Source organism: Sitodiplosis mosellana, unplaced genomic scaffold (assembly GCF_009176505.1).
Source record: "Sitodiplosis mosellana isolate CC-2019 unplaced genomic scaffold, AAFC_SMos_1.0 Smas_scaffold_6226, whole genome shotgun sequence".
In the NCBI taxonomy this organism is placed as follows: Eukaryota; Metazoa; Arthropoda; class Insecta; order Diptera; family Cecidomyiidae; genus Sitodiplosis; species Sitodiplosis mosellana.
In genome coordinates, this window is record NW_022601467.1 from 13,320,507 (window position 1) to 13,330,024 (window position 9,518).

Below are 9,518 nucleotides of genomic sequence, written 5' to 3' on the forward strand. Positions count from 1 at the left end.
TCTCTCTCTCTCTCTCTCTCTCTCTCTCTCTCTCTCTCTCTCTCTCTATGCAGTGTAAAATTTTTTGTTCTGACAATACCGTAATTGTTTCGAGGGATTATTAATGCTCTCATTGGTTTTTTTGGCTGTTGTTTGTTTGTTTGTTTTTTTTTCACTCTTCCTTCCATTGAACTGCACTCGAACCGCGCTTCGAAATTCCACACAGCTCGACCAACAGTTTATCTGACTCGCAATAATTTTTCATTAGAACGCTTTAATTGAAAATAAATAAAACAAGTAAATAGGTCAGTATACGTAATTGCTCTGGTGGCGATGAGCCACACAGCGAAGTTTCAATGGATATCGTGGAACATGCATGAAGCTATCCCTTCGTTTCGAAATTCTAATAACATTTGTAAATATTCTTGGTGAATTTGGAGATAAGTTGAAGCTTTAAAGGGCATTCTGACTTCAGGCGATAAATCAAAAACATGTGAATTTAGTTTAGCACATGCTGGAAGAAGTGAAAACTTTCTATATCATTACGCTGAGCATGGAGCACAAAATGGGAGACAGAGACAATAACTGGGTGCAACAGCATGAGCTGGAAAGAGATAGAGTTCGCGCGATATAACAAAATTGGATTTTGAAGTGTTTTTAACGTTGTATCCAACTTGATTGTATCATGTTAGTTTGAAGAATACAAAACACTTAACGTCTTGGCACAAAAATACCACAACAAACGCCCGAAACCGCCTTCTCACATCATAATCCGTACCCCAATCCGACGAACATGTGTGGATGAGTTAGTTTGAAAGAGCATACACATCGTATAGTGATAACTGTCATTGATTAATTACAGTGGGTACCCGTTACATTTCGAATGGAATAATTGTGTATAAATTTGAGCATTACAAAATATATCTCTATATATGATACAACTGAGCGGGGGAGAGAGAGCGAGAGAGGACGAGAAGTGGGCGAGGGGGCAAAAAGTCGTCTGAAGTGTGAACACGAAAGGAACGTGTAGTGTACATGAAAAATGCGATACCCGAGCTCTCACTCTTATACGCCCGCTTACTCTCACTCGCTCGCTCGCTTTGTGTTTATGCCTTATTTCGCGGGCATATTTGCATTTCATATCATAATTGTTGAAATTCTGTAACATTGTGCCAGATTATTGCAAATGATGTGCCAACATTGTTAAGTGGGCGCATTGTATTTGCATACGAAACCTTGTCGTGTTAGCTTTCCAATATTTTTAATTGTGTGTATTCCATGCTCCCTGAATTCAGCCGCTTCAAATGCAACGCTCTCTTTAACTTTCCCTGCCGGCACTATTTTGCCCTCCTCCTCCTCGTACCGATCAACCAACCAACCGACCAGCCATTTTTCCTTGCTATGAAAACCACGAGCGACGTGTAAGCGTCGCTGGTTACACGCAAAACAGAGGACATTTTATGACTGCTTTCCATTATATATGCGATTAGAGAGCAGTTTGTTCGCGCTACTACACTAAACACACACACACACACACACTCACACCGAATGATTTATCCGCACTGAAGAATGAAGGACGCATGCATTATTTATTCGAATGAATTGTTTTACACGCATATGTTCTTATCACGTCCAGTGCACCATATCTTGAAATAATAAACTCGTACATAAATTAAAAATTTGAAATTGAATATTTTCGAACACTGGCCACGACACATGCATACACACATCACTCTCGCGTCCTTAATTGAATCACAGTGAATAAATGCAAATCGAATTATAAACCGAAATGCATTAGGGCAAAATGATTGAATGAACATAAAACATGAACCAAAATGAACACTGCACACACACACAGAGGTCGAGAGAGAGAGAGAGAGAGAGAGAGAGAGAGAGAGAAAGGAAAAAAATCGGCGCATTATACACACATGCACACATAAAAAGTTTGGGCAACTTTTGCGTACGAATTAATTTAGCCACACTTGGGAATACAAACTTATTAAGGTTAACATTTAGTCCCCGAGATCCAATTACATTTGCAACAAAAGCGATTGAAATCGATTTCTAACTTTTAACTATTTAGAAATGATGAACTTGAGAATCGCTCAAATATATTGAAAGAGCAAAAGAACAAACAAAGTGCAGCCATTTTTAAAATAAACTTAATTGGATATATGGGATTTTATCAAATCTATTGAAAAATTGGTTTCAAGGCCCAAGAGCACTCCATCATTTTTATCGTTGTCGAAACATGTGGATAAGCACATACAAGCCTACTGGATTCAAATATCACAATCAAAAGCAAAGAGAAATTTTCTTTTTGAAATATTTTTTTTGAATCAAGTTTCGAATAAAAATAAATGGCAGCTCTGGCATCTATTAATCGAATGTGAAGTGATCCCTTTTTTGCGTTTCACAAATGTTATTCTACTCAATAAAATGTACAAAAAATTTCCAGTGAAATTGCAACAATAAAAAAGAACGTTCTCCATCGATTTCGCTGGAAACTTTTGAAGTATTTAGAATTCTGAATCTTCACATTTTCATTTTCTGTTCTCTTCTCTCTTCTTTTTTTCTGGTATTTAAATTTAAAGAATGATTATCAATGGATACGATACATAAATCGAAAACATGACCCTTTTCAGCATGAATTAAATGATTGGAATGGCTGACAAACACAACACAACGCACACACACACACACACACAATACTTCGGGGCATACAGTCAGTCAAAAAAGTATTCGGCCACTTGAATTTTTTTTTTATTTTTGGATTTTTTCGTGTTATAAATGACAAAAACCAAACTATTTTCTATCTATTTGTTAAGTTTATAATCTGTTCTTATAAATTCTGGCCGATTCCGGAAATAATTAACATAATTTTTGACTTTTCTGTAGCCATGTTTGTCGAGAGGTCGAAATTGTGCGCAAAAAAAGTATTCGGCCAAACAGATTTATTTGAGAATTTCTACAAAATTTTCTATGAAATATCAACATAGACGCTGCAAAACGATGAATTACTAATATTTACAGTGATTTCAAGCCATTTCACGAGTTTTCAAACATCATTGTGTCAGCTGCAGGGTGAAATTTGGCCGAATGGTAGTAGCGCCGGCCAATGGAAGATGTAGCGCCACTGAAAAAGAATTTTTTGTGATAAATATTTATGTTGAGCTATATAATCGTGAAATAGGATAAGTATATGACAAAAATGAAAGATATCAATTAAAATTTTTTACGAAATTTGTGGAAATTCGGTCAAAGTATGGCCAACGACTAGTTTTTGGCGGCTCCTTATTCACGAAAGCGGCCATTTTTCGGAGACTTTGGAATTGGTTTATGTTCAAATTGATAGTTATAGTATGAATTAGGTCTTATTCTATCATTTGGATTTAGTTTTAGCCATTTCTAACAAAGTTCAACATGCAGAGAGACCACTCGATTGTCCATTAACAAAATATTGGTAATAATTAGGAATGAAAGGCAAATGAAGTTCAGGATATATTTTCAATCCTTGGTGATATACCGTTAAATTTACGAATAGACAAGATTGAAAATGAAGTAATTCAAAGGAATTAGCATGATAATATGCACAAATAAAAAAATTCGTATCAAGAACTGTCATAAAGGGAAAGCCAAACTTTTCATCAGTTGTCAATTTTTGTTCATGGACAATCAAGTGGTCTCTCTGCATGTTGAACTTTGTTAGAAATGGCTAAAACTAAATCCAAGTGATAGAATAAGACCTAATTCATACTATAACTATCAATTTGGACATAAACCAATTCCAAAGTCTCCGAAAAATGGCCGCTTTCGTGAATAAGGAGCCGCCAAAGACTAGTCGTTGGCCATACTTTGATCGAATTTCCACAAATTTCGTAAAAAATTTTGATTGATATCTTTCATTTTTGTCATATACTTATCCTATTTCACGATTATATAGCTCAACATAAATATTTATCACAAAAAATTCTTTTTCAGTGCAGCTGACACCCTGCAGCTGACACAATGATGTTTGAAAACTCGTGAAATGGCTTGAAATCACTGTAAATATTAGTAATTCATCGTTTTGCAGCGTCTATGTTGATATTTCATAGAAAATTTTGTAGAAATTCTCAAATAAATCTGTTTGGCCGAATACTTTTTTTGCGCACAATTTCGACCTCTCGACAAACATGGCTACAGAAAAGGCAAAAATTATGTTAATTATTTCCGGAATCGGCCTGAATTTATAAGAACAGATTATAAACTTAACAAATAGATAGAAAATAGTTCGGTTTTTGTCATTTATAACACGAAAAAATCCAAAAATAAAAAAAAAATTCAAGTGGCCGAATACTTTTTTGACTGACTGTATATATTTCTGAGACTACTACATACGAAAATACCTAGGGGTTTCACGCAAACTCGAAGGCCGAAGATTTTACTAAATAGCTGGAAATAAAACCATTTTATGTGTAAACTATAGATATTGCTTCTTTTTATTCATAAACTAGAATTTTTTAGAATTTTTTGAATCTAAAAATTCTGGAAGTGGGTTTTGGTGGATCCTCAGGATTGTTCAAAACCGCTCCTGGTTCTGGAAGTGGATCCTCAGGATGGACCAGGGCATTGTCAAACCCAGTCTGATCCATCCTGGAGATCCACCAAAACCCACTTCCAGAACATAATTTTCAAGGTGAATGTTGAAATATTTCGAAATAATACGGATTTTGGTGAATCCCAGAGAATTTTAGAGAAAAGAGAGAAATATTGAAATTTTAGATGAATTTTAAGTTGCGTGAAACCCCTAGGAAAATACAATTGTAAGCAAAGAGAAAAAAAAACGAAAACATTTAGTGTCACATAGCTGGGATTCCAGTTTGGCTGCGAGCAATTTCGAAGATTTTCTCTTCCGTTTCTGCCGTTTATTCGTTTGTTTGTTCTTATTCGTTTTGTCTTTTGGTTTTTTGGATGATCCCATGCCATTTGGAACAGAAAATCGTGTTTTACCGTCGCCGACGGTTTAAATATGCTAATAAAGTAAATTTTGAGCACGAATTCCAGACCTATACAAATTCTCAGTTGCCTTAATAGACATGTGTTTTATGTAGAGAAAAACCGAAACGGATTCGGTTCTGTTACCGAATCTGTCGACCATAAAAGAAAGTGTTTCGCATAAACAAATTTTTAGCCTGTATTCGAGTGACACACACACTCTTTCTCTCTCTCCCTCTCTTACTCGCTCGCGCACTTTTTTCCCTTCCATTTCTTCTGACTATTGAAATGTACATGACATATGAGCGCCTACTGGTTTTCTTTTTGCTGCTCAAAGTGTGTAATAAAATTAAAATGTATTAGAAAATTACGTTTAAGTAATGCGTTAAATTTATAAACGAATAAACATAGGAAAGTAATAAAATTGAATAAATTTTCTCGCATTTTCCATTTTAGCTGTCGATGCGCTTTAATGTTTGCATTACATTGACATACGGTACTGCAAAACCTACAAAATGAGTGTGTGTGTGTGTGTGTGTTTGTGTTGCCTAGCTGTGCTTTTGGTTGGGCGTGATATTTTGAGTTTATGAAAATGCTGACTGGATTTGTGGATTGTTTTATCTGGATGTCAAACGGAATGTCGTGAATTAATTGTTCAATGAGAATACTACCATGTCGAGTGCTTGTGTTGCCCTCAGCGTTTCACATTAACCCTTTATCACATATCGGTTCCTAAAGTAACCAGATACGCCAGACGCTATAGCTATTATGAATATTAATTAAACCACTGAATATATTTGCATTCTCGTTTGGAAACAAATGTAGGGAATTGAATTAGCTTTCATTTGATACTTTACATGCTACAATTGGCTGGCTGAATGGAAAGTTTTTTCTGTTCATGTACTGCTGTAAAAAAATTGCGAAATTATAGCAGAATTCCACATTTTTCCTCCTCTTATCTTGTGGGTTTGTTCATTCTTTTCAATTGTCAAATTAGGTCTCGTAGGACCAAAACACATCAATTTAACTTTCTGCATCATTAGTTTTATGAAATTTAATTTTTTCAAGCTTTTGTAGTGATTTGACACTTTTGACTCTTTTCCGATTTTCTCGACAAATACGCAATTTTTCAAAAATCTAAGTATGAAGTCTTTCTCTATTTATCATGGCACAAAACATATATCAAAATGTTTCAAAAACAAAAAATTGTGCATCAAAGGGTTAACATCATAAAATATTTCAACGAATATCAATAATTTCGAATAAAACAAAATACTTGAAGGTCTTGTTTCTCCGGCACAAAAACAAAACGCTTCAAGTATTTTCTTCGTTTGAAACACCATATGTATCGCATTTTTTCTCTCTCTCATCTTCTTCTTCATCTGTTGTTTCATTTTCATTTTCATGGTTATCTGCTTCTGTCGTGTTTGTTCAGAGCTCAGCCCAGCTCATCTCAGTTTATTTTTGTATTGACGCCGCGTTGATTCCTCTTCGGTTTTTTTTCATCAGAATAAAATGCAATGTAGCAACGATATAGTTGATACACGCAAAAACATCGTTGCTGCTTCCGATATGTACAATGAGCCCGAACAAAATTTGCACGTTGAAATATTATCTTGGACCATCGTGTATAAATATACATTCCAAAGTGATTTTCACATCATTTCGGTCGCCCCTAATAGAATATTTTATCCTCATTCTCTTTCTTGGACTACCTGTAATCTTATTCTAACTCCAGTGTACTCAATGTACATTAAATCAACGAAACAAACGAATAGAAAAAAGATGTGAATATTTGTAACGCTTTTGTCAAAATTGAGTGAAAACAGATTTTTAATTAAAAAAATTTAAATTGAGATTCGGCAATTGTTTGCTTTTACTTCTGTTTGAAGATTGTGGAAACATAAACGCGCTGCAGAGTGGCAGAATGGTGCTTGACAGTTGACAATAATAAATGGTGTGACGGGTAGTCGTTGTTTCGTTGTCTTGTGTCTTCAATTCGTTCCTTATCATTTTCGTATGTCACTTAATCCCCCCCCTGGCCATGGCTATGATGAGAGATACACGCGATAAATTCCTTCTTATTCTCAACTTCGGCAAAGTGCGGAGAGAGCGAGAGTATGTGTGTGTAATTAAAAGCATAAGGAAAATGATAGAAATGTTTAAAGTGCAATGGCTCTCAATGTCTATCACCAAAGTAACATGCATATTTAAGTGTTTTGTTAACTAAAATTTCATGAGAGCTCTTTGTAAGTATCGTAACAACGGCGCTTTCGAATATTCGATGCTCTCGCCACCGTTTCCGCCACTGTCGCCAAATCCATTCTGCATATACCGAGCCTCTTTTTTGGAACAAAATGGGGGAAAAGGGTAAGAAATGGATACAAAAACTTGAAATTGGTAAATAAAACCAACAAGCAAGAGAAGAAAGAAGAAAGAAAAAAGAACACATTCGCACACCAAATTCACTTAAGAATTTAAGCCAAGCACATTTGCGCATCACCTTTTCCAATATAACAATTTACAGACAAATTTATTTACTTATTCACACAAGTGAAATGGGATTGAATCCGATATGCACACTAGGGTGTTTTTGACATCAAATAATCAAGAAATGGTACTTCTGGATTGAAAGAGTGAACAATTTTGAGTCGATTGCATGTATTTTTACTTTAAAATAATCAAAGATGCCACTTCCCGAGATCAAAACAGAAAATCATAGAATTTTGAGGTTATATTTTTATTAACTGAAATAAAGTAATATTTTTGACTCTTCCACTTTCAATCTCACTGCCATTGGTAATTCGGTCTTGTCAAACATCAAAACAAGCCCGAATTTCATGATCTCGTTTCTGTTTACATTTTTCGTTCGCTCTAAATTGGTCTTTCTGGATTTGTTCGATCGGATGTTTTGATGAATTCAGATAATTTTTCGTGTGTTCTAACTGCATTGATTGAATTCCGGTGAAAAAAATAGTTCTATTAGTGTTATTTCTTCAATCGAAAATGCCGTCAAAGATGCGATGGAAAATGTGTAATATTTCACCGATTTCCTTGATTTTTTCCACGAAAAATGCATGAAAATGAAATTCTGCATCGTGAATTTACCAATGGCAGTGAGATTGAAAGTGGAAGAGTCGAAAATATTACTTTATTTCAGTGAATAAAAATATAACCTCAAAATTCTATGATTTTCTGTTTTGATCTCGGGAAGTGGCATCTTTGATTATTTTAAAGTAAAAATACATGCAATCGACTCAGAATTGTTCACTCTTTCAATCCAGAACTACCATTTCTTGATTATTTGATGGCAAAAACACCCTAATGCACACAGAGCGGCAGAAAAACACCGTTTCCACACCCCCCCCCCCCTCCCATCGCACTAATATGTGTATTATGTATAAATTTGGTTGTTGTTTGCTTTTTATTTACCTTTTTCAACTTTTTGATATTCTCCTTCGTATTCAATATATTGATAAAAATTGAATGTTTATAACAAAGCCAAACTGACGCCATCGTTTCAAATTGTTGTCATTGTTGTGAAAACACAGTTGACACTGGCAAATAGCGATAGTGCACAACTATGATGTATGTGTACATTGTGTAATGGTATTGCTGGAGCATTGCAAAGTGATGGGATTTCAAAAATTAAATTATTCATAAACCACTCCATTTTTGGACATGTCGAAAACCCATCAACTCTATTAGTCATGAATGCATCCACATGGATACTTTTCGATGCTAATAAAAATGCGAAGGGACCACGCATTGAATGGGAGAATGAGTGACTGTCGATGACTTTCGAAATAATTGAAACACTGAAACGCTTTTGATTTGCATATGTTTATTTGGATTAATGAAAGTTTTATCATGCATTTTATAGCTGTTGATGTACGCAAAGTGTAGATTATATATATTCTTTGGGCCTGATGCATTACAATGCACAAAAGATGCTTTGTATCGAGGTTTAAAATTCGTAAATGAAATTATATGATGCCAACGTTTACGTATGTTTTGATGGATGCAAACAGCACATTGTTGAGCATGAACATGAACACAAAATATGTGTGAAATTCATGCGAATTTATATGAATTTGGATGGAGTCCGCAACGATGACGACTACGACGACGACGACGACGATGGGGATGCCATCGTTGAGGGTGCGACGTTGCTTGAAAATGCAATCTGTCGCGTGGATTAGAGCTTTTCATATTAATAAAATGATATTATACACTTACGTACAAATAAACACACCGAAGAAAAAAATAAACTTTTTTTTACTCCATCATTTCTGTTTAGAAACATCAAATCAGATAGCGGATACGAGCACAATATAGTGAAATCCGTTGAGCAGTAAAAACTTAAATGTTACTGGAATGTGATGTAGCGCCATGCATACAGTAACTGTAACAGGATATATGGGACAATAAGGATCAACTGAATGGCATAATTTATGGTTGTATACGAAACGTATATTTGGAACAATGTAAATCCACACACACACACACACACACAGAGAGAGAGAGAGAGAGAGAGAGAGAGAGAGAGAGAGAGAGAGAGA

General features: G+C 35.1%; 1 protein-coding gene across 1 annotated transcript in view; it reads right to left on the reverse strand.

Annotated features, from left to right (window-relative positions):
* LOC129578045 (alpha-2B adrenergic receptor) overlaps window positions 1–9,518 on the reverse strand; it is a 107,592-nt gene that overhangs the window by 82,125 nt on the left and 15,949 nt on the right. The gene's annotated exons all lie outside the window — the stretch shown is intronic.